This window comes from Panthera onca, chromosome A1 (genome assembly GCF_046562875.1).
Source record: "Panthera onca isolate mPanOnc1 chromosome A1, mPanOnc1 haplotype 2, whole genome shotgun sequence".
Lineage (NCBI taxonomy): Eukaryota > Metazoa > Chordata > Mammalia > Carnivora > Felidae > Panthera > Panthera onca.
In genome coordinates, this window is record NC_138339.1 from 49,468,512 (window position 1) to 49,487,263 (window position 18,752).

The 18,752-nt window shown below is 40.5% G+C and overlaps 1 pseudogene; it reads right to left on the minus strand.

Moving 5' to 3' along the window:
• Positions 1–393: 393 nt before the first annotated feature.
• Positions 394–18,752, minus strand: part of LOC132680359 (serine/threonine-protein kinase MARK2-like) — a 29,883-nt pseudogene continuing 11,524 nt past the window's right edge.

Consider the following 18,752-nt stretch of genomic DNA (forward strand, 5'->3'; position numbering starts at 1 on the left):
TTGGCTTTGAGGTGGGGCTGAGTGGCAGGCTAGCAGATGGAGCTGGCTGGCCCTGCCTCTTCTCTCCCAGGTGGTTCCTGGCAGCTTTTTTTTTTTTTTTTTAAGGCGATTTTTATAAGAGCAATTTTAGGTTCACAGAAAAATTGAGAGGAAGGTACAGAGATTTCCCATATATTACTCCTACTCTTGCACAGCCTCCTCCACTTATTAACATCTTCCACCAGAGTGGTACATTTGTTACAACTGGTAAACCTACATTGACATATCATTTCACCTAAGGTCCTTAGTTTACATTAGGATTCCCTCTTGGTGTTGGACATTCTGTGAGTCTGGACAAATGTGTAGTGACATGTATCCATCATTATAGTATCATATAGAGTAGTTTAAACTGCCCTAAAAATCTGGCAGCCTGTAAAGCTTAACTGCTTTGGTTATTTTGCTTTTGTGGGGCATGGAGATGCTGGGTATGCATTTAAATGAACCCTGTTGGGAGACCACCGTGGGAGTCTGCACACCTCCACCTACCACCGCAGGAAGTCTTCTTGGCCCTGGGGTGCCGCACATGCACAGCACCGTTTCTTGTTCAGTTTGTACGGGCAGCTATTTGTGTCAGGCACCTTGCTGAATTCTCGCATCATCTTGTTGGGCTCTATGGAGCTTGTGATAGTCATATTCCCCATAAAGTGCAATGAGTGTGGCTTGACCTCTCCAGGTTTGAGCATCTCCACTTGATTTTTGCTTTTAGGTTCATTCCAGCAAATCAGAAACAAAGAGGCCTCCATATACCCTTGAAGGAGCACCTGCTGAAGAAGCCTCCAGTGGCCCACTGCTGGGTGTGGCTGTTACAAGAGGGAGAGGCTGGGGGCACACTGGGGCAAAATCTGCTAGTTCCATGCCTGCTGGAGCCACCCAGTGTGTATGGAGTTTAGTTTGGATTCAACCTGGGGGAAATAGGTATTATCTGAGGTTCTAGCACTGCTGTTGATGCAGTGGGATGAAGGGGAGGCCACAGGGACACACTGGAGGGCTGTGCTGGGCTGTAGCGCTTTACAGTAACCCAACATGGGGTGAGGCCCAGAGGCCTGGTTGAGTTACACCCAGGCTGTCTTGGATGCTTGGCATTGGCAAGAAAAGGCCAGGGAGACTGTAGGGGAAACAGAAGCCCCAGAGGTGCTGGGGCCTTGGCATCATTAGGTTATCTTTACCTTTCTGCATGGAGGTCTGGCCAAGGCTGGCTGTTCCCCGAAGTGGGGAATTCCTGCTCTTGTTTGTGCTGGTAGACAGATTGCTGTTTGCTGAGGGGTGAGGGGTGGTCTCCTTCCTCTCTAGGCAGGATAGGGGGCTGGTAGGCATGATAGTTTTGCTGCTTGTGTTCTGCCTTGTCTCCTGATCCTCTCAAAATCTGCCTTGCTCCTCTGAGTATTCCTAGAGGAGCAATTGTTGTGATTTGAATTGTGTGGCCTCCCTTCCCCCACAAGGCATGTAACGAAGCTCAACCCCCAATGTTATTTAGACATAAGGCCTTTAAAGAGGTGATAAAAGTTACATTAGGTCATAAGGCTGGGGCCCTAATTTAATATGACTGGTGTCCTCATATGAAGAAGAGACCCTAGAGTTACACAGGTGCAGAGGAAAGGCCATGTGTGGACATAGAGAGGAGGCCAGGAAGATACCTCTCACTTAGCATCTTGATACCCTCACAGCATCTTGATCTTGAACTTGGAGCCTTCAGAACTGTGAGAAAATAAATTTCTGTTGTTTAAGGCACCCGGTCTGTGGCATTTTGTTATGGTCATCCTAGTTGACTAATACAGCAATTAAAGATAGGAATGACAGGTTCACTGAAACTCAGTGCTTGGGATTGGTAGAGACCTAGTGCTGTACGTCATAGGATGGGGAGGGAGTGCTGCTGTTGGTCAGATCTGCTGAAGGCTGGGACTTCAGGGTGAGGGTGTAGACCTGCAGCTTGGATCTCTGGTATCCCAGAAGCAGATAGCTGGTTATCACTTCTTTGTACCTCTGGCCTGTCAATGAGTCCTGGATATTCTCACGGAGTAATCCATGGACACAATCAGCTCAGTCTGTGAGGTCTTTGTACTCAAGAGACTGATTCTCCATAAGGCTTTAGTTCCTCACCTTTATGACCCATATTCATCCATGGATCCTTCGTCATTTACTTTAAAGTGCTTCTCTTGCTAGGACATTGAGAATGAGAAATTTCTTGAGCAGGTTTTCACATTCCATGAACAAGTCAAAAGGAAGATGGTATATTCTGCTCACTTCTTCCTGCAGCTCCTTAAAGTTCTGTCCATCAAAGGCAGGGATCCACTGACCAATGTATAGAGAATGATTGCCAGGCTCCACATAGCCATGGCAGGTCCCTCATACTTTGGACCCTGCAAGAGTTCCAGGGAAGCATAAAGAGGGACTGTTCCAAAAGTTATCTAACTTGTTGACAAGGTGAATTAGTTGCTGAAACCAAAGTCTACAATCTTGATGTTCATGTCAGCATCCAAGAGCTAGTTTTCTTTCTTTAAGTCTCTATGGACAATAAACTTGTGGTGCTAGTTCTGTATAGCAAACACTGTTTGGCAGAATTTGACTTTGATCTCTTTTTCTTGCATACTTTCATGAGCCACTAGGTACTCATCTCCACTAGTATACTCTATGACAAGGCTGCTTGTCCCTAGTCTCCATCACTTCACATAATCTCACTATGTTGGGATGATTGAAAGCCTTCATGATTTTTACTTTTCGGGATAGTCTCTGGAGGGTGGAGGAATTCTGATGATCTTATCAGTGATCTTTATGGCTACCTTTTCCTAGTCAGGATGTGTCAGGCCAAGTTCACCACGACAAAGGTACACTTGCTGATGGTCTTGAAGAGTTGGTTGTTGTCAACATGGTTCTCCTAAGCAGAGATGTTGGATTAACAGCTGGGCTTGAAAGCAAGCTTGGGAATTTAAGCTCGGGATAAGCTGGTGAGAAGCTTGGCTAGGTCACCTCAAAAAAAAAATCACTTCCAAAGACCACCTGATGAACCGATCTTTATGATGGAATCAAAACACAATGGCAGACTAAAAATGAACTAAAAACAAATACTAAAAAAATGCGAAAAAAAAGATGTGAGAAAAAAGAATAACTTTTAAAAATGAAAGAAAAAAGAAGAAAAAAGTAAAAGTAAAAAAGAAAAGTCAGAAAAATAGAAAGTGAGAAAAGATAAAGAAAATGGGAAAGTGAGGGAAAAAAAGTAACAAACAAAATATACAAAAACCCACAATGCCAAGGAGAAAACAAGCTAACTTTAGTCAAATGTCCTTCAGGTCATTGAAAACCAGCTTCCTGAACTAGAAGCACAGCAAATCTCAGCCCAACCAGGGGCTTATATAGGTGCTTGGAATTCTATAATAATGGTTGCTGTGAGGTCACAGCAAGAAACGGACCAATCTTGGCTGGTGATCATCCACAGTGTTTTTTCTCATTTTTTTTGGTCTTACAAATCTATTTGTCTTAAAAAAGAATTGCTGAGAACTCCCAATAGCTTTTTGTTCATGTACATTATATTTATTGATATTATTAGAATTGGAAAACTGTATGATGCTTCAGTGGCTTTTTCATTTCTAGTTTGAAAAACTGTAATAATTTTTTTAGGCTAAGAGTATTTTTAAATGCCCAAATGGGTGGGGATTTTTAATTTCTCTTTTTGTTAACTTTCTTCATTCTATTCATATTTCAGTTTGTAAAATATAGCTAAAATACCATTATAAGAATGATGATTCCTCAATATCATCTATTCAGTGTTAACATTTTTCCCATATATTTTGAAATCTTTTGTTTTTCAGATTGTACACTTGAATCGGGATCCAAAACAGGTCCACATATTGTGATTGGTTGGTATGTCTCTTAAGCGTCTTTTAATCAGTTTTTGCTACATCTCCTTCTTTCTCTCATAATTTATTTTGGAGGAATTCAGTTTTCTAGTGTCCTTCTGTTTGGATTTGCTGATTGTATTCCTGTGGTGTAGATTAACATGTTCCTCTGTATTTCCTGTATATTGATAGCTCAGTCTTGAGGTTTAATCAGATTTTACGTGATCTTTTTGGTGAGACTCCTTCATGGGTGCTGTGTTCTTTTACCAGGAGGTACATGGCATCTGATGGTCTCTTTGTCATGTTAACTGGCTTCTATTCTTATTGCCTAGATCCATTATATCATGACAGGTAGCAAAATACTCTATTATCTGTTCAATTATTAGCTGGAATACTTCTACAAAGAGAAATGTCTCATCTATTGTAAATTTCTAACCCAATTACCTGTGGTCCGAGATGACAGTCTTTGATTCCTGTTCTTGAAATTTGTTGGAGGTGTTTTTAATGGTGTAATACACATACTTTCCCCCCACCCCCTCCCAGGTTTTTCTATAGGACTTCTAGGTAAAATTTCACTTCAACAAATGTTTCTGTAACAAAAAAGTATTTTGAAAGGTTCTGAACAAAACCAAAGGAATAAATGGCTAAGTGAGGAATTTGGGCATCAAAAACATCTTAGATATTTGAGGTCCTAAGAATATTTGATATCTTGTCAGGGCTGAAAAAATACAAAGGCAGTTATCTACAGTGCTACCCACAGCCCTTAGCATTGTTCCCAACACGCAGTACATGTTCAATGTATTTTACCATTGTTAGTATTATATAATCTATCCATCTCATTTTATGTGTGGGAAACTGGGACTCATTCACTTGTTTGTTCATTATATTTCCGAGCCCATGTGGTCTGAGGAGGCACTATTCTAGGTGCTGTGGTAAACTGCAAAATAAAGTCCCTGAGTCTGTTGTGCTTTTTTTTGTGGGGTGGGAGAAACAAAAGAACAAATTAACAGGTAAGTTGAGAGATGATAATGATATGAAAGGAATAAACAGGGTGATGTGTTAGTGCTATTAGGTGGGGCACTATTTTAGGTGCGGTACTAACATTTCCTAAGAGACTACTGGACCAAGAAGGAGTTCAATAAGGAAGATCTAGGAAAAGGATTTTCCAAAGGCTCTGTGGTGGGAATCAGCTTGGCATGATTAAGTTGCAGAAAGGCCATCAGTGTGGCTGACTGTGAACAGGCAGGCAGAAGGGTGATTGAAGGTGAGTCTAGAGAGGCAGGTAGGGGCAGAGAAGAGAATCCAGTTTTTGTGGCCAATTCCATGTCGGTACATTTGGTATCTCACTCTGCATGATTCTGAGGCCCTGACATTTCTGTTTCTTCAGCAGAACATGCGCAGTTCCAAAATACAGTGTTTTAAAAATTACTTCCCTGATTCTGTCTGCCCTGCTTTGAAGTCTAGACCTGTATCTTAGGAAGGCAGTTCTTAAGGAAACGTGGCCGCTTTGCTCCAGCCTGAGTTTTCTTTCTGGCTGCTGCAGTCTGCTCGTGCCCCGGGATCTCTGGCGTGAGTTGCTGATTTGAGCAGCGTTGAAGAGCCAGCCTCAGGATGATTCCTGCTTTGCGCTCTGCCCTGACCTCTGGTGGACTCGGCCTGTTAAGACACAGATCAGGCTAGAAACTGGAAGCCTTTGCTTCCTATCCCCACCTGCTGGTATTGGGCTTGGAGTGTGCACTGCACAGTATTTTGAAGACCTCCAGGACCTGCGGAGAGGCACAATGTCAGACACTGCCATGGGGTGGCTGGGTGACTTTGACCATCCAATACCTCTTATTTTGGTACAAGAACCTTTCTTTAGAGTATGGATGGCATCAATCCTGCATGTAGCCCAAGTACAAGGAGTGGGTGCAGGACATGGCCTGACCAATGGGAGCTCACCATTCCTTTGGCCTCAGGGATTGGTCCGGAAAGAGCACATGACCGAAACTGGGCAAATCAGGTCTTCTCTAGGAGTTGGTACAGGGACCCTGGGAGAGAAGGCTCACACTCCTGGATCTAGAATTTTATAGGTCCTGTATATCCGGATTGCCAGTAGCCATTCCTTTGGCCACATGGAAGAGAGGCTGCCTGAGGATTAAATCAACACTGAGGAAGAAGGTGGGGGTCTGGAAATTCAAAGGGAGTTATCATTTCATCTCCTGCTTCTGGGTGTGCTTACAGTGAGCCAATAAATTTCCTTTTTACCCTTAAGCTAGTTTCAGTAGGGTTTTTGTCACTTGCAGCTGGAAATCTCCTAATTATTGCAATCAGTACTGGCCATTGTTATCATCAAAACAGTAGTAGGTAATCAAGGGTGAGTTTGAAGTAAATACACTGGGGCACTTTATGACCCTCACCACATTTGTTATTATATACTGTATAGTGATCAGTGTGATTTTTTAAAATGTCAGTCTCTCTATGAGCAGGATCGTATTTATTTGCTCATCACTCTAGCTCACTGGATGATAGTAAGTTCTCAATAAATATTTGTGGAATGAATAAATAGCTACATGGCAATCTTTACTGACATGAGAACCTAATTGCCATTAGCCAAAACTATTGTGGTTATCTAGGGGAATGCCCTATTCATCAGCAAGTTATACTCAAGTGAAGTGTTTAGGGGCAGAGTGGGATGATGTCAGCACTTAAGTGGTTCAGCAATAAATAAATACACACACAAATAAGTAAATAAATAAAAGAAAAAGAAAAGTATATCTGTGTGTGTTAGAGAAAGAAAAGAAAGCAAACACAGCAAAATGCTAATCAGTACTGAAATTAAGTGGTGGCTACAGAGGTGTTCATACTATTCTTTCAACTTTTGAATGCTTGAAAATGATCAAAATTTAGGTTCAGAAAAGAAGAAAGATTACCATTATCTGGATGGGCACTCATGTTTGCCCTGCCTTTAAGAAACTTCCAATCTCCAAATTGTAGGACAGATATACCAGAGAAAGACCATTTGCACTACAAAAGAATTTTTCACTTTTCAGGGGGAAAAATCCTCAAGTCTTCAAATAATACCAGTTATAATGGTCCAGGGAAGGCACTGAGTTCAGCTGTAGGGGAAACTGGAATTAGCCCTATAGAGCAAATCTTCACCTCCTTCTCTTCCTTCCTTCCTCCTTCCCTCCTCCACCTTCTCTTTCCTTTCTTCCTTTTTTATTTTGCTAAAATAGAAAATATTTTGTTTTTATTAGATTCTAAAGTCACTGTAAAAGAAAACTGCAGACACTAAAGAAAGATATAAAGGAGACAATAACCCACCACTGGATTAAGGTATTATGATTTCTCTATTGCATGCCCTAATGTAAAAACTTAGCCACACATATTAATTTATTTATGAAGCAGGAAAAAATAGACCTACAACATTATTTGTCATGGTGATGGCATCATCACCACCATCATCACCATCATTGTCATCATCATCATCACTGGAGGCTTGCGTCAGGCACTGTGCTAAATGCTTTACTTACTTTAATTCTCACAACTACTGTATGAATCAGAGGAAAGCATGGGGCGGGGGCGGGGGGTGGGGGAGGAGGTTAACTTGCCAAAGGCTGAGTGGAGCTTTAAACCTGCCTGGCTGACTCCAGAGCCTGTGCTCTTAATCATGCACCATTGTTTGTATCCAGTTCTCTAACTTTGTGTGCTTTAGTTATTTCTCAGTCTTAACATTTTATAAACAATGCTTCCAGGAATATCTCAGGGTAAACATTTTTATGAGTCCTCAAAAATCTCAGCCCTTAGGACCCCTGGACTGTATTTCTTTCTGAAATATTAACGAGGCAGATATTCTTATTGAGTAAACAGGAAAATACACTCAACAATGAGTCTTCCTATAAAGTGTGCTACCAAGAGTTGGAAGGGAGTCTTCTGGTTGATCTACTCTGGGCTAGAATCTTCTCTAATAATGACTTGGTGACAGAGGTAATTACAATAGTAATAACCCTTCCCCCTCCCCCCCCCCCCCCCCCCACCAACACCTCGCTGTGTCACACTGGGCCATGCCTTTTTCCTTTGTGATTTTCTTATTCTTTAAAATAATCCTGTGAGGTAGGTGTTAACTGCCTATGTTCAGATGATAGCAAATATCCTGTGGCATCCCTGACAGATGAACACAGCTTTTACTTAACACATGCCTATGAAATGGGAACTCTGTTTTGCAAAGCACTTTGGACCACTTGTGGACTGCTCTAATTGCTGACGTATTATTTTATGTAAGAATTCACTTAAAATCCCTTACAGAATTCACCACAGGATTCACTAGATCTCTTTTCACACAATATAGCTTGCACTTGAAAAAGAAAAAAATAACAGTGAACGTAGCTGCCATTATTGAACATGTGCAAGGGGCCAGCATGTGTTCTTAGTGCAGTTCTCACCCGCATTACCTCATTTTTGCATTACAACCTCAGGAGTGGTTGTGGGGGGGAGGGAAGGAGGGGGGGCCTGTTATTTTCTCCATTTTATATATGAGGTGGTTGAGGCCTGTAGGTATTAAGTACCAAGGCCAAGACAGTCCCTTCCCACCTGCATGCATTTGTCTGTGGCTTTAGAACCTGACCTCCCTAGAAAGTTTCCTGAGGGTGGGAGAGTGAAGCTGGTCAGTGGGGTCACCATAGAAAATGTCAATTTAGAAAGACAGAAAGCAGCTGACCAAGCTCCTTCCCCAAACTCTTCAGTTTTCAGAGTCTTATACAGTATGTATGTGGGTTGTAACAAGGAAAATTTAGATGAAAGTCTAGCAAACATTAATTATATCAATAAACATCTATTAATGATGTCATAGTGATTTTATATTTTGTTGAGGGGCTAAAAATAACTTATTGGTAAGATAATAAAACTTACTAATAATTATTGGGTTTCTTTTTTTGTACTATGCCTGCTCGTTTAAGAAAAATATTTTATTGAGGTGAAAGTCACATATCAGAAAATTAACCATTTTAAAATGAACAGTTCAAAACTGAGGGTTGCTGGAGGGGAGGTGGGTGGGGGGATGGGATAAATGGGGAAGGGGCATTAAGGAAGACACTTATTGGGATGAGCACTGGGTGTTATACATAGGGGATGAATCACTGGAATCTACCTCTGAAGTCATTAATGCACTATATGCTAACTAACTTGGATATAAATTAAAAAATTAAAAATTAAAAAAAGATAAAACGAACAGTTCAGTGGTATTAAGTATATTCAAAATGTTGTTCAACCACCATTTGATTTCCAAAACATTTTTATCACCCCAAAGTAAAACCTTTTACCCATTAAACATATTCTCTCTCTCTCTCCCCACCTCTTAGTCCCGAGCAACCACCATTCTGTGTTCTCTTTCTATGGTTTTCTTTATTTTGGCTATTTCATAGCAAGGAAAATTTGTATGTGACTTTTGTGTCTGGCTTTTTTGGTTAGGATGGTTTGGAGGTTCATCCATGTTATAGCATGTATCAGTACTTTATTCCTTTTTTATGGATGAATAATATTCTATTGTGTTTGTCTATTCATCTGTTGATGAATTTTTCCATCTTTTGGGCAAGTAAATCCCCATGGTCATCCCCCTCCTGATATTGGTGATAGTAGCTGTCATTTAAGAGTACATTATATGATTAATACTGTTATTTCTCCATTTTACAGATGGAGAGACTAAAGTTTATAAAATTTAAGCACTTTTTCTAAGTTATATACTAGTGATAGAGCTGGGATTAAAACCCAGGTCTTGGTGACTCTAAAACTGTCAGTATGTGATGATTATGTGCCTGACTTTCCTGTCTTTCATAAAGATGATTTTAAAAAAATTGCAGTGGATACCTGCTGACCATCAGCGATAAAAACCACTCATCAGTGAGTTCTGAAATCAATTTAGTGGGTCATCAGAAACTGAAATAGAATGGAATAGAATGGAAAATGTTATGTAGTAAGAGTATTACTTTGTGAAACTCTCATTTCAGTTACATGTGTGTGGCATGTATGGGTGTGTCTGCCCTGCCATGATGTAAAATATATTTCTTTTTTTTTTAAACAATATTTTTTAACGTTTATTTATTTTCGAGAGACAGAGAGAGGCAGAGCATGGGGGCGGGTAGAGAGAGAGAGAGAGATACAGAATCTGAAGCAGGCTCTAGGCTCTGAGCTGTTTGTTAGCACAGAGCCCGATGCGGGGCTCAAACTCACGAACTGCAAGACCATGACCTGAGCCGAAGTTGGACGCTCAACCGACTGAGCCACCCAGCCGCCCCAAATATATTTCTTATTGTGGGTCTCAGTCAAAAGTTTTTGAAAAGTGTTGCACTAAGCTACTCGCAGGTTCATTTTTTCCCCCTTATGTATGAACTTCTTTGTGCCTAAATGGTCCTTGTTAGTTTCTGCATTCTTAAATATGGAGATGTTCCTCTCATCCTCCAAATTCACAAATCACAAATTCCCTGAAGTACATTTTTTGCTCCCTCACAGTCATCCCTGACTTACCTTACATGCCCTTTTAAGATTTGGTTGGTGAGTGCCAAATTTGGTGCTGCATGCCTTTGAAGTTCTGTTCACAATCCGCAAATACATTGTTTGCTTGGTTATTAAATGACAAGAAATGTGCACATTTAATAAACACTTTAATAGATGATAGCCCACATCGATCCCATTCAACACAAGCAATAATTGTGCTCATTTGTCACTTATTGGCACCCCCATCAGATGGGTGAGATGTGGAAGAAGACATCTTCCCTGCTGTTTGTCACACAGTGCGAGTGCAATGTGGAGCTCTAGTCCCCAGACAGCCTCCGGGAAGGGGCCCTGTGGATATGCAGATGATAATTTCACATGGTGAATGTTGGGTTTTCTTCACGTCAGTAGCTATCCACAGCAGTTCTCTAGGGACCCTTTCAAAAGCCAGTTTGAAAACGTGTTCCTTAAAACACAGAATTTTATTAATAATGAGAACATATTAAAAATGCCAAGTTGTTGCTGGGAAAGTCCAAAAGCGGTCTTTTAATAAACTAGAGTGAATTATAGCTTAAATCTACAAAACAGAATTAGGGTTTAAATTTTTTATTTCTGTACTATAAATGCAAGAATTCAGTTTCTTATTGAAATGTTAAAAAAAAAAGTCATGTCGAAAGTTCAAGGGGTTCTTGATTGGGTGGGGATGATGCGGAGACTGGTCATTCAGTAAATGTTGTTGAAATACCCATTGTGTGTAAAATACTGTGCCTAGTGTTGAGGATACAAAGGAAAAAAGTATGTTATAGTAAGCTACTTCAGGAAGCTATCCAAGAGAAAAACTCCTGTCTGTGTTCAGACATTTAAAGAAAGTTCATCAAGATCTTGTATGTCATCAATGGTAGGAAATTAGAACCATAATGTCTGTTAAAAAGGGAATAGTTATATATGTTTTGGTAGAAGCATAGAATGTGATACAGAAAACCATTACAAAGAAAGTAGACCTTTAAGATGATCATGAGAAAAAAGCAGATTTTAATGTGAACAGAAGCATGCTCTTGTGAAGAATGTGTCTCATTCACTGTTTTATTTCAAGCATCTAGAATAGACCTTGACATATAGTAAGTGTTTGGTAAGACTATGATAACAGTTTAATGAAAATATCATTAAGTTTTATTAAATAAAATTTTATTTTTATTTTATTAAATAAAAAACATTATTTAATAAAAATATTTGTACACAGATATACATCAAACTGTGAAGAGTGGTTAACTCTGAGGCATATGCTTGGGGATGGAGAAAGGGGGGACTTTGGGAGGGCAGAGATCAAAACTTGCATGGGTCCCAGTGCTTGTTAAGTGCACTCAGTGTCTATGAAGTATAAACAACCAATGTTTTGAGTTAGGCCTATAGTTGCCTGATTCATTTTTGTATTCTATTATTTTATTTATTTTTTTAAGTAGGATCCATGCTCAATGTGGTGCTTGAACTCATGACCCTGAGATCAAGGGTCACATGCTCTACCAACTGAGCTAGCCAGGCATCCTCATTTTTGTATTCTAAACAGTGACTAGAAGGATGCCTTGAACGTAGTGGTTGCATCAGACACTATTGGCTGCTTACATAGCAGCTGTTCCTCATTTCTTCCTAAGTTTATACACCCCCCAATTTTCAGGCTACAATATGATCTGGGAATGTAGACCATTCCCCTGAGTACAGGGTCTAAACCTAGTTTAGTAATTGCATTCCCCATTTGCTCCAGAGATTTAGGGGTGGCCATGTGACCAACTTGTGGCCAGTGAGATGTAAGAAGAAGTCTTCTGGGAGGGATTTTGCTTCTGAGTAAAATGAGATAGGCGAGGAGATTAGCTTTTTTCTTGTCTTAAATGTGGTTGTGTGAAGCTATGATGTTTGGAGTTGAGGCAGTCATATTGCTAAAGCAAGAAGCCCAAATGTAAAAAGTAAAGATTGAAGAGCAGAAAGGTAGAGAGTGTCTGGGTGCTAGGTGACATTGTGAAACCTCTGTATCAGTCCTGAAACTTCCAGAAAGAGACTTGAATTGTGAAATTTTGCAAGCAACTATTAGGTATGCATTGCTACTTGTGGTGAAAGCAATTCTAAGCCTATACAGTGGTCTAAAAACAGGGTTGCATTAGTGGATTCAAGTATTAATGAATTCAAGGAGGTAACAGTCTAATTGGGGACATAAGCTGTATAAATTTAAAAAAACCCTTGACAATGCAAGATGATGTGTACTGAATGAATAATGCAGCCTGGTGGGCCTATCGGGAAGGTCTTCATGGAAGATACCAAAATGTGAACTGTTTTACAAAGAACCTAACTAAATAACCGACCTATTTAAAAAAAAAAGTGAACTGATGCTTCAAAGCTGGTAATAGTAAAGGTGTGGATTTAACAATTAGCTGTGCAAAAAAAGTCAGTTTAGTTTTTGATAGCTTAAATTGGTCTCATTTTTGAGACTTCATTCTGCTTGATGTTTGGAAACATAATACTAGTTTATTCTAGGTATAGTCAGTCAAGTCAGTATTTTCTACCCTCCTTCCTTATCTCTAGAAGATATCTAAGTACTGATGGGCTCATGTGGTGTCATGGAGTTGGAGTGGGGACATTTGATCCTATGTTGGTGACTGTTGACAATGGCAGTACTTCTCAAACATGCATATCACCTGCATGTTTATGAAAATGCAGACTCTGATTCAGAAGGTCTAAGTAGGGCCTGAGATTCTGCATTTCAAGCCCTCAGGTGATGCCATTGCTGCTATCCTGTGGACCACACTTTGAGCACTAAGGAGATGACTCTGCTTAAAATCACTGCTTTGGAGCTTTTTCTTTTCAGTTTTATAGAAGCCAGGCTTGAATGGGGCAGGTCCCCACCACTACTCATAGTCATTGCATCAAACTATGGTTTAATTCTCTGTTGTCTTTTTCCTCCTATTTTATATATGATTTATGTTTTTGGTTTTTCCTTCTCTCCTGTAGCTCTGCTGGCTGTCATGAGCTGGGAATGTGCCACTGGAAAAAGGTGGCACATGTAATTCATTGTGATAATGGAATCTTTCATTGTAATGCAATTAGCAGTGGACATGTCTGGTTTTACTCTGGGAAAGCAATATGGAAAGAGTTATTTAAATTAGTGAAAGAGTATTAACATATAATTAATACAGGATTGCTCTGTTGGATAAAATTCCATTGTGTGTGGCACATGTATGTTATGTCAGACAATCACAACTATAACAATTGTTTTTAGTGTTGATTTCCTGGCTGTCACCCATGCTGATTTCTGTCTGCTAGTGAGATGGGTGTTAGAGGAGGAGTAATCAGAATCATTATACTTCTCAAAGATCCATTTTTCTATAATTCAGAAACAGGTCTTGCAAGTTCAAGCAGGAATAGTAGCTAAACATAGTAGCTAGGGACCTTGAGTTGATCATCAAAGCTCCCATTAGTGCAAGAGGTGGAACTTTTCTTAATAGAAATTACTGTAAATGGATATAGGAGTCATGGGGGTAATTGACTAACCAAGGCTTAAGCATGTTTGCGGAAAGCAAAAGCCACAAAACAGTATGCCTTCCCCCATTAGCCCCTAAACAGAAGTGAGTGGCAATTGCTGGTAATCCATCTCGAACCAAGAGTAGAGCTCTTTAGGATGTCAAATTACATGGGAATTGTAATGAGATTGCTAATGCTCATTGAATCTGTAGATCGTGTCTTTTATATGAGTTGGGTTATTTTCTAAGACATTATATTTTACTTACCTTGAACCTTCTGTAGTTGAACTGTCTTGGTAATACACCTTGGTGGGATGATGTGTTCTAGGCTCTTTGGAGAATGTTCTGCTATTCTTTCTGTTGCTGGGTTTGAAACGTGACTTGCCTTGACTGTCTGGAATTTTAAAATGTAAGCAATGGTGCCATCCAATGGTGTCTAAGCAGCCTTCTGATAGAGAAGAAAATAGAATTTACTTTGAGGAGATAAGCTTCATGAAGCTCTATGCTCAAATGTGGCTCCCAGGCTCCATGGATTATGTCTGTCTCTCAGTGGAGAGCCAGGTTCTTTGATTCTTGTCATTGTTGGGAAAAGTGACCTTGGTGGAATTCTCTAGTCTTGTCCAGTGAAAGTCACATCTCTCCTGAAAATGGGAAATTTTCTATGTTCTCCTGGCTTTGAGAATTAGGATCTTCATTTTTAAAAAGTAGGGAACTGGTTTTGAATGCAAAACAATGTCTGGTGTAGTACCAGTAAAAGCACTGTATTTTGAAAACCCAGACCTTTTCACCGCTATTTAAAAATCCTATCCTCAAATCTATAACCCTGTTTAAGCAGAAGGCTCCATGCATTGGATCCTGTGCAACTCGAGGTGTTTAAATAATTGTAGCTGAAGGAACACCTGGGTGGCTCAGTCAGTTTGGCGTCTAACTTCAGCTCAGGTCAGGACTTGCCATCAGGATTGACCCCGCGTTGGGCTCAGTGCTGACAGCTCAGAACTTGGAATTTGCTTTGGATTCTCTCTCTCTCTCTCTCTCTCTCTCTCTCTCCCTCCCTCCCCTGCTTGTGCTCTGTCTCTGTCTCTCAAAAATAAATAAACTTAAAATTTTTTTTCTAGATAATTTAATTGGAATCCGGATGTGGCAGACTTCCTGAGGAAAGCTGGTGTTCCTGCTATTCTCTATTCTCTAGGGTCTTTGGTGAACCCCCAGTTCTAGGACACATAAACAAAAATGCATTTTTTACTGAGGATTTCAGGAAGAAACAGGGAAGATGATTTCTACCATAGACCATGCAATAGATAGCTAATGAAGAAGATCTCATCCCTGTTCTGTCCTCTGCCAGCAGACTTGTCATTCCCCATCTCTTACTCCAGATAGTATTTGAAGACTCCTTTATTATGCAAGTTACTCAGTGTGTGTCCTCAATTTATAGACCCCCCTTCAGCAAAACAAAACCCTGGAATTAGCTTCAGAGTGGTCTTCTAGTGCCTCCTGAAGGCTTCCTCCCTCATCAAAGCTTTCAATTTAGTTATTCATCCAACTAAAATTATTTGGGTGGATGGGTTCTCCTGCTCAGTAAAGAAGATTTTTCTCCATAATGTTATTAAGGTATATCCTGCCTACTTCCAAAAATGACTGTGAACCATTAAGAGATTCAGATGTATGTAAATACTGAGTAATCAATTACATAGTCCAATACCAGGCATCATTCACTTTGTTACTATTTATCCTGTTGCCACTGGTTGCTCCTTCAAAAGAGTCCTTCAACCATTCCAAGTGGATTTTTTTGTCCTTACTTACCATTTTTTTTCAATCTCTTGGTAACTCCCTTCTTATCCCCCTGCTGAGGCTGGCCAGCTAGCCTTGTTCTTCCTGGAAGCACTCTCTTAGATTCTCTCCCTCTCCAGGATTTCTTAGACCTGGTTGCTGTTATACTTGAAAGGTGTTAATGAATGACAATGATGTAATGTATCATGGCTGCAGGACTATTTGCATTTAAATGGGGACTTTTACATTTGCACAGTCTGAACCCAGAGAAATGACTCCTTGAGGAGAATTACAGTCTTAGGGGCAGGCCAATGAGGCAAGCATTTGGCTGTATATAACCATCATTATACATGGATGCCCCTACCCCTGGGTGAGGGCTAGATGTACTGCGTGAGATGGGTGGGGGAATGCAAGTGTCAACTGAAAAGAACACATTTGACATTACAAAATAATTCTGTATTTGATGGCTTGTATGAACTGCCCCACACTACAGGGTACAAATGTAATGATGTCTCTTTGACTGTCCTGTTCACTGTTGTATTGCTAGTTTTTTTTTTTTTTTTAAATCTCCTTTTTCTGTTTATTTTGTTTTGAGAGAGAGAGAGAGAGAGAGAGAGAGAGAGAGAGAGAGAAGAGAGAGTGTGAGCAAGCAAGGGAGAGGCAGAGGGAGACAGAGACAGAGAATCCCAAACATGCTCTGTGCTGTCAGCTCAGTGCAGAGACCAGTGTGGGGCTCGAACTTATCAACTTTGAGATCATGACCTGAACCGAAATCAAGAGTTGGATGCTTAACCAACTGAGCCACCTGGGTGCCCCTGAAAACCTTTTTATTGAGGAATCATCAAAATACAAAAAGCTGCACATATTTAGTATACAACTTTGTGAGTTTGGAAATGGGTATACACCCATGAAACTATCACCATAAATCAATGCCATAAATGTATCTGCCACCTCTAAGAGTTTCTTCCCATCCTACTTATTTAGTGATAAGAACACTGAACTTTAGATCTACTCATTTTGCAAAATTTTAAGTATACAGTATTGTTAACTATAGGCACCGTGGTGTGCAGCAGATCTCTGGGACTTATTAATCTTGCATAACAAACTTTGTACTCTTGACAAACACCTCCCTGTTTAACACTCTCTCCCACCCCTGCCCAGTGTTTTGTGTCCTGGCACCATAGTAAGTGTTCAATAATCATTTGTATAGTGCAAGGATGGATACATAGATGGTTGATTTTTCAGTAGATTGTTTAAACTCTTCCTCATACACAAGAACTCCAAATATCTCTCCTGAGACTTCCATGACCTGAACATTTCTATGAACTGCAGGATTTTTTTCTTAGTCTCCAACGATGAGTGGGGCAGCTAGTCCTTTTTTCTTTCTTTGTGCCAGACTGTGCTGCTGGTGAAGCTGAATTCTTCACAGTCCCAAGAGTCTGGTTCACCTGAAAGAGCCATAGGAGCTCTCCAAGAAGAACCTTCCACTCCTTCAGGGCCGGGGTGAATGGGCGCACAGAGCTCTGGCTCAAGACTGCAAATCTGAGCCTTTCCCTGTGTTCATGGGCACAGCTACATCCCAGGGCACAGCCTAGTGGACATCCAATCCTAGCTGCAGATATTTGCAATGGGGGAAGAAATGGAATTTGGTAACATATAATGCATGTCAACTGCTTAGTATAGTCTCTGGCATATAGTAAGCATTTAGTAAATGAAACTAATTTATAAAGTGTGAATGTATTAAAGTAGATTGGGTGGCTGCAATAGAGAACAAAATTTAATGGCTCAAAGAAAAAAATTATTTCTCTTGTTACAAAGTCAGGTGACTATTCCAAGTGTTAAAGAAAACTTTTTAGACAATTTAGTTATAAGCATGTATCAGAGTTTTATTATGGTCATGCACATAAGAGAAATCACCCTAGAAGGCTGCTTCCCAAATTCACTTTTGGCAGAGAACCTTGGTAGGAAAAGGGTTTAGTTAGATAATCACTGTTAGAGTAGACACAGAAAGAAAAGTAAGTCTGGTTAAAGGTCACTAGATCTTTGATTGACAGTTGGCAACTGAGTGTGTGGGTAATTGGGCATGTGGGTAATTGGTTTCCCAGAGCAAACCTTAATCCCATTCAAGTTCACAGGAAATTGTTTAAGCATTTTATCAGGAATGCTAACTTCTCAGAAAGAGATTGTGAAGCAAAAAACTTCTGTCCTCAGACCAGGTTTGGAACAATTTTTCTTATGTGGGACTATGGACCCCTCTGTCCCATCCAGTCATTAAGGAACCCTGGATGATGACAGCTCTGCCATTGTTAGTATATGGCTTTAATGTCCTTTTGGTCACTGTCAGAACAGAGATTTTGTCTTAAGCAAATGAACCAGAGGTTGGAAATAGAACTTATGCTTACACATCACTGAGAACTTAGTTACCCAGTCACCAAGCAGCAAAGGGGGCTAAGAAATGAAATCCCTGATTGGCCATCCAGGTCCTAGCTGCAGATCTTTTACTATGGGGGAGAAATGGAGCTTGGGGACAGCAATGGTCTCTGCCACAGTGAGACTGTGCCTAGCCCTTCATATTCTACTGTGTTCTGAAGCAGGAGTTGGCAAACTGTGGCCCACAGGCCAAATCACACCCACAGCTATTTTGTAAATAAAGTTTTATTGGAACACAGCCATGCTCATTCATTCATTTATTGTCTATGGCTGATTTCATACTACAACAACAGAGTTGAATAGTTGAGACAGGGACTGCATGGTCCAAAGCCTAATATATTTATTATTTGGCCCATTATAGAAAAAGTTTGCTGACTCTGTGTGGGGCGTCCTGATTGTGTGGGGGCTGGCAAGGCAGGTCGTGGAAGAATTCACTGAAGGCAGAAAAATCAGACAAAAGTTTGTGGAAGGGCATCTGGGTGGCTCAGTTGGTTAAGCGTCCAACACTTGATTGCGGCTCAGGTCATGATCTCACAGTTTGTGGAATTGAGCCCTGCATCGGGGCTCTGCAATGACAGCATAGAGCCTGCTTGGGATTCTCTCTCTCAGCTTCTCTCTCTCTCTCTCTCTCTGCTCCTCCCCTGCTCATGTACACACTCACGCATGTGCTCTCTCTCTCTCAAAAAAAAAAAAACCATAAAAAAAAGGTTTA